The following is an 8094-nucleotide window of genomic DNA, read 5'->3' as shown; positions in this document are numbered from 1 at the left end:
TAAGAAACATCAGAGCATTTGAGATGCAAAAGATGAATTCCAGATGCCTCTCAGAAGAGAACACCAAATAGGGACTGTGATACCAAAACCTCACTGGCTGCTGCAGCTACTGCAAACCTTACTACCTACTAGCTAAAAGAGGACTGCGAGAAGGAATGAAAGCAAGCAAAGGGAAGAGGAACATTGGGCATGGAAGGAAATAGAGATGGCAGGATATTGTGCTAGATTGGTCTCCCCCAGCAAAGCATTTCTTATGTTCTTCTGATGTATACGTTTTTATCTTACCAAAGGCAACATATACCAGAAGAATTCTGTAGTAATTTGTTCCCTCTAAACTTTGTTAGAACAGAAACAGAATACTGCTTACAGAGTTTAGAGGAATCAGATTATTAGTCGTTATAGTTCTAAAACTATCTTCCCGCTACATGTCATCTTTTAGCACATGTCAGATTCCAAAACCTTCAAAAGAGAGATGTAGCCCACAGATTTTTTAATGACCTTTTTTCAGGTAGTAAGAATCTTCTTCCCTCAGAAATGTAAAACCAGCTTAAATTAAATGTTGGATGTTTCTTTTGCCAAAATGAAAAGGCTAGATTAAACTGGAGTAAATTGTATCTGCATCCACTTCACGGAAAGGGCTGGCAATGCAGTGCCTAACATACAGCTGCACTGCTGATTGCTAGATTGCTTTATTTGAGGGCCCGTTGTATTACATAAGATTTCTGGCTCGGTGTAAATAATTACTGGTTACAAATCTCTTCCTTTTCATAAACAAATTCTAGTTATATCATTTAAAATTAACAAATCATTCTGATAAAAACCTGGATGTTATTGAAACAACTAGTGTTTTAGTTTATCTGTACCTGTGCACTTCTTCACTGTGTTTAGCTAACCTAGTGCATTCTTTAGCACATTCTAAAGGGGTTTGCTTCTGCATTTTATTACTTAGATAATATTAAATATCTCAAGAGGGACTACTATTCTAGGTGCAAAACATACTCTTAAGAATTGCTACAGTGTAATGGGTATTACCTTCTTCTGCTAATACTAGTACTGTATATCATTGTCAAAGATAGAAACAGATTTAAAATAATCAGTTCTTGAATTTGGAAGATATTCCCATTTTAGTCAACGTTGCAATATTTTTGTTTTTATACTGATGTAGCTATAACTGAATTCTCAAATCTAGTTCAAAATGGGAAATAATTCCTCTTCAAATATTGCTGGAATAATCGTGTTTGTATCATGTTAGTTTATGGGCTAGTAAAAACCTAGGGTGACGTTAACAGAACTCAATACACTTTCAAATAATAATAATAATAGTTATTATGAATAATACTAGTATCTTCAAGTTAAATGGCACTCTTTATCTGGCTGAGAAAATGAATTGTCCAAACTCGTGATTATCCCTACACAACTCAGCCACATAGTAATATTCACAAGTCTGTCCGTTCATTAACCATTACACTTACTCCACAATCTCTGAGTTACAGAAGAAAAGACAAAGCAGTGTTGAGTGCCTCCATTTTAGTACTTTTTTTCCAATATTACCCTTTCCTTAGAATGAGTAAATAACCAGAAACAGTGCCAAAGAGGAAATGAAATTCTGTTTCCATTCTGTCTTTTCAAGAATCTACCCACTTCCTCAAACCTATGGTTGTAATAAATAAAGGATGGCCTACTGTTAATGCACAGGGCTTGCATCCAGCAACCACTCAGTCACATCAGGCAGAAAGGACAAGGGGGAGAAAATTATCAACGCAGAAATTCAATTGTAAATTCCATCCTGTCGTGAGTAGGGCACATTTTCTAAAGAAAAAGACAGTGATTGTCACGCAGCAGTGATTTGATCTGAGATGCAGCTGGAATTGTATATTTCCTATTTCTCAACTCTTCTCGCTTTTGAGGAAGTGTTGAAAATGTAGTAGTCATGTGCTGAAGTATTTGGACAATGGAGTTCCTTATCTCGTGTTCAAGTGAAAGAAGTATTATGAGGAACATTTTCTGTTGCCAAGATCCTCAAAATCTTCAAAATATTTTTATTTCTATCTTGAACACAATTTCAAAGTGAAATCCCAGATATACATATGGGTGGTCTTTAATATGGATCTGATTTCCTGCTTTCTTCCATTTCTTTCCTAAACTTTGAAACAGAATCTTGGAAACCAGGTATCTTGAGATATCATTCTTTGTCCTCTAACTATTACTACTCCAGTTGCATTTGCCTTTGCATAGGCATGATAACTCCTAGTGACTCTAATATTTCTCAGTTGCTATATGCGAGGTCAGGCGAATGCCATGTGACCTAACATTGCCCACAAATCTGATATCATGACATCTGCAAGAAGGGTAATTGCCTGAATGTCCTTGGACAATAATCAGTCTTTGAACAATGTGAGACTTTGTCAATTTTTGGCAAGCTTTCAAAGCTTGTTAAGATAGTCTTGGATTATTTACTTTTTATGACTACATATCTTAGATCAAATATGCTGCTGAAAATTTGATGTGTAAATTGATCTAAAGTATTTTATGACAGACTTTAGCAGACTATTCTTGGTAAGCAGAAATTAGTCAATTCATTTTTACCAGAAAATTTCAGCTGATGATCTGAAGTAACTTAGAATTTGTAAGCATGCAAAGCATTATCAATTAATTTATGAAATATTTAACACTAATCAAAATTGAAAAACTCAGTTTCTGGCCTTTTTCCCATGTAAATTTCACAAGTATTCCCAGAAACATGCATGTGCTCAGTCTACACTTAAAAATACAAAGAGCAAAAGGTCTTCCAAGTAATTAAAAAAAAAAAAAAGAAAAACAAGGCTCCTTTGAAAGGTTGTTGAAGATTCTTCCTTTCTGGCTATCTTTTGGACTCTATTATAAAGCTGAACTGTGAATCTGGATGGCAAATATTATATTGTTTTGGCAGAGCACTTCTTGTTAATGGTCCTTCATCAACTGCCTGAATATGGATTGAAGGCTGCCATGTCCTGATGCCAATGTCAACATGCACTCTGCCCAAACTGATTTCTTGAAAGTTTTGAATATCTGTTTTCCCCTAGTGGGAGGAAAATATATGGCTTCTCAGTTCTAGGACTGATTGGTTTGCCTGTTTTCTTACTCATCCTTATATCTTTCTCTGAATTGTTAAATACTGTAGACTGTCAGCTGGTATGGTTTGAATGGCAACTCCTACCTTTTTTCTGATCTTACAAGCACTTTTTCAATAGCAACATACTGCAATTCACTTGTAATATTTGTAAAGGATAGGTGGAATGCATGTATTTTTCATATGAATCTTTGGTTCTGTCTTTTAAAAATAGGCAATTTTCCAAATATCCTGAGAACATTTTTCAGAAGTCATTTTGAAAGTGTAACCATATGTATGCTTTCACCTAGTCATATTTTCTTAGCTAACTGACAAAAATAAGTTTTAGCTAATGTCACCCTGCAAAGTTAGAAAAGCTGCCAAGAAACAAGCTGGGTGGATCATATTCTGCCTCAGGAATTAATCACAGAACTGAGTTTTAGCAAGATCCAGACTCTGCAGTCCTCAGTGGTGGTGGGCAATGAATAATATAGAGAGGAGAAAGGACATTGATTCATTTTCAGGTAGCTGAATGCCCTGTGTTCATGTACTGCCATGTGTAGCCTGAGAATAAATGAGGCATTCACAGAGAGACACCTAGCATAGATGCCAACTTGTCATTTTTACAATATTTTCTGATCATAATTTCATTTGGCTAGCATACTAAATATAAAACACAGAAGCTTCAGTCACACTCAGTGAAGCAGAGGTTATGTGTTAAAAAACTGAAACTGTCAGAACTACTGATGTCAGCACTACTTAAAAAAAACAAACCAAAACAAAAATGTGTGTTTTACCAGCACTGTGGGTTTATATATATGTGTGAGCAACACAAGGACAAGATTACCACAAAGTCTGTCTTCACCAGTCTTTGATTTCCACCTACTTTTACCTCGGATTTTGCCAGGGCTGCCTAAAGGCGTGAATTATCTGATGACATGCATTATCTGTGACCTTATTTTCAAATGTGAGCATTTTTAAGGGATGTGAATACCCTGAGGTATGGATAAGCATGAACACATGGTGAGCGTTGTGTCATTATTGATGAGTCTGTTTTGGTTAATTGGTTTTCAAAGTATAAAATACCTGAAAGTTTTGTCATCATCGAAAATTCTGGCAATACCTTTTCCTAGTTTCATATAGGAAAACTTTATTAATAAACATCCTAAAGATATCAGACATATGACACGTGCCAAAAATATTTTATTTTATTCGGTACTGAATTCTTTACTGATCTTGGTTCCCACGTTCCTCTCAATCTACCTACTAGCAAATTGTATACAAAATATGCCTGCATGGATTAAACTGTGAGAAAATTAGAAGATGCTTTAATCTTCGTTTGGTCATAGAAAATTAATTCTCTTTACAGACAGTATTTGAACATTCCAAAACCCTATACTTAGTGAAGGAAAGTACACTGTTTATTCTATGAATGATGTAATGGTGGCTGTTAGGAGCACTGTCACTGTTTTGTGGGACAATACTGCTATTCTTCTGTTTTCAGGGCAGAAATCTGTGTTTCCTAACATAATGATACTTTTTTTTTTTTTAAGTTGAGCACTTTGCAATTTAAATTCTGTGTATTGAATGCAGGCCATAGGAAAAGAGGGCCAGCTAACCATGTATACCTTCCAATTCTTAATGTCTAGGGCAGAGGAAAAAGTAATTCAATATTGCTGTGGTCACTGCCTAAAGATAGCAGATTCATACTTATCTCTAAGAAAGCAATTTGTTAAAGAAATATTCTGTAAAATTTGTCTCTCAGTTTGCACTAAGCAAATTTTCATTACTCATGTTGAAGGAAACCTGGATTAGACAGCTATAGCAGAGGTCCTGCCAACCTAAACAGTAGTAGTTAAACAGCTCTTTTAACTAAAAAGAAAGCTCTAGCTGAAGAATATAAAGACCGTTTCCAGAGCCAGCAGGTTTCCTGTTACAATTTTATTAGCCTTACAATTATAAAATAACTAATTTCATTAACAATCCATTTGAGCTGTGTGACCCTCTCAGAAAGCAGCATGTAAATTCTTTGTTACTAGTGCTGCATAACCATTTGCCTGATATGCAGCACAAATCACTTTCTTAGGTCTAAATCTTTTCATTCGCTTAATTTAGAGGTCTATTACTAGCTCGCAGTTTAGTAAAAAGATGACTGAGGGCTCATATCACTTCACTATGTATGGATTAAGCGGCATTTAGCTGGTGATGTTTCAAAATGAGACATTCAGTCCCAGTCTGTGCCTCCTCGGATCTCTCTTTTGCTCCAAGCCACCCATTTAACCGTCAGAAAGCTACATCAGTACATAGACATCTCGGTGAACTGACAAGCTGTTGCATAGCATTTTTCCATAACTGCATGCATGAGAATGAGGATGAAGAACATCCTATTTTTCTGTTTCCTTATTCTCTTTCCTTATTTTGCTCTTTTCAGAAATTAATATATTTCGTCAGGACCAGACTAAAGTGATTACCCAAACCTCATTAGCAGTAGGCAATAGCTTTGACGCAATGATGCTGTTCATACACAGATATCAGCAGAGCTGGATTGGCACAGGAGAGGGTGTACACAGCCCTCTGTAAAGGGAGCAGCAGCAGCTGCCGTGTATGCCTTCCTGGCACAACAGGGAGCATCTCTGGGAACTGTTATTAGACTACAGCGCGTCTTCCTCACTATTAGCGTGGGCTTAAAACTACAATCTAGCCCCAAATTACTGCACGATAGTTTGCATGGTGTAAAATGACATGATCCTGCTCTGCTTCAACTGCCATACATTACTGTCGGAAGGAAACCAGCTGCAGCCTCGCTGCTCCGTGTTTATAGACACCCACTATGTGACATGCTGTTCATGGTGCATGAGAACTAATGAAAAGGAGGTTAATTAAATCTTTCGAACCTTTTTTTTCCCGTCTCTTCTGTTTTTAAAGAAACATTTTTTAAGTGGCAGAGATGTAGGCCACCCCTCTGGGCAACCTAAACCACTATATAAGGGACCAGTGAGGAACTTTTTTTTGTTGCTCCGAGGACTGAAGTGCAACAGAAGCAGAACCTGGGAAAATAGAAAACTGAGCTATACAGTAGATAGAAGTACCATTTAGCAGTGACCCCAGGGGACGTTTAGAAGCAGAAGAATCGCCACCTACCACTATTTGGTCACTAGGCATGCTCGCAACATAGTGCTTTCATTGAGGAGAAAAACAATGCTGGTCGTTATTCCTTAAAAACACTTTTCAGATCTCCTATCTTAAGGCAGCAGTCAAGTTGAATTCATCCCACAACCTTTCAAAATAGCATTTTAAAATGTTTAATGAATATTCTGGAGCTTGCTGCGTTCCTTCTTTTCTTTCTACGCCAAGCTGTCACTGGTTCAAATAGGAAAGTTTGGGGCGCCTGGTAAAAAGCAGAATAGAATTCACTCACAATCTGTAGGCAATCAGAAGGAAAAACGATTTCCTGCAAGTCCTCTTGAGGAATATTAAGGGAAAATTTAATGAAGTAAATGACTGCACTGATATAGTAGCTATCTTAAGACAAAATATTAAAGAAAACGATTAATGACCTGTAATCACTAACAAAGGAGAGGATAGAACTATCCTTTAGCTCCTCAAAGGCTGTAGATTACTTACAAAATATCTTTTCAAACACAAAATGATGGATTAGGGCTCAGATTTTTCATAAGCAGCTAAGATATCTAGATATCCCAGTCTTATTAACAGTAACGGAAACTGGGCGTTGAATGTTGCTAGGCAGCTCTGCAACATCCACATCCAGAAATTACAAATGAAAAAGTCTAGAAAGTGTTCCAGTTCATTTTTGCACTAAAGGGAAAAATATTGTGTATAATATTTATGAAGGTTCTATTCAGCCTATTTTGACTGTTTCTAATGATTTATTTCTTTTGACTTGTGTAATTATTCTGAATTCTTTTTTTCTTTAATTTAGTTATTTTTGAGTAAGGATTACTCTTGTTTTTCTATATTCAATTCTGCATGCTTACATTTTCATTCCTGACAGACAAATAGACTATTTCTCTGCCTCTTTGATTCTAACATCCTTTATACATTCATAAATTGGTAGCATGTCATTTATCTCAAAGTTCCTTTCCTTTGCAATTTCTATACATACTCATTTTTATTAATCTTTCTCAATATATCATTTATTTGAGCTGTTCCTTCTCTGAACAGATTCAGTATTTATCAATATAATTTAAAAACTGCAATACATAAAAATGCAATCCCACTGACACCATTGCTAATTATACACAGGTTGAAACCTTGGTCCAGTTAAGTCATTGGACATTTTTACTGCCTTAGTATTTAGTCAGGTCAGATGGTTAATTTAAACTGTTAACATATCACCAGCCTAAGATGTATATATTGGTTATGTTTCACAAAGAACTTAGGTTCTTTACTTTCAAGAATTTAGATTCTCACTTAAACATTTTGCTAGCCATTTGGAAAAGAAGAATTGTCAAATCCTAATACTAAAATATTCAGACTCAAGACCGAGGGAGAAAAACATTTAATACTGTTTAATATTTCCATTTCATATTTTATTCAGAGCAAGTCAGGGATGATTTAAATAATATTTTACAATTTATTTTTAAAATGTTTTCCAGTTCTGAAGCCTTCTATGATAAATGTACATGCTGCAATAGCTGGACAATTACCAGCTTCAAAAAAAGGAGCTTAGCAGGCAGACACTGAGATAACCTTAACTATTCTGCTGCTTCTAAGATAAAATGACATATTACAGTAAAATATACAGTTACACTTGAAATTCTTTCTGAGAAAATGTGCTGTAATTCACGACTAAAGGAATTCCACTGACATCATAAGCTGTGAAAGTGTGAGTACTGTATGAAAGAATGCGAGCGGAAATCCAAGAAGACCCTGTTACTTAAATATTTCATCAGAAGTTGTTTGTTATTAATGTGAAACTTTTCATAGTTAGCACAGCAAGCTATCTCATCCAACAGCAATAAAATAGCCTTTTTTAGAAAAAAAAA

Source organism: Struthio camelus, chromosome 2 (genome assembly GCF_040807025.1).
Source record: "Struthio camelus isolate bStrCam1 chromosome 2, bStrCam1.hap1, whole genome shotgun sequence".
Taxonomy (NCBI): domain Eukaryota; kingdom Metazoa; phylum Chordata; class Aves; order Struthioniformes; family Struthionidae; genus Struthio; species Struthio camelus.
The sequence above is the reverse complement of the archived record's forward strand: the minus strand, read 5'-3'. Positions refer to the sequence as shown.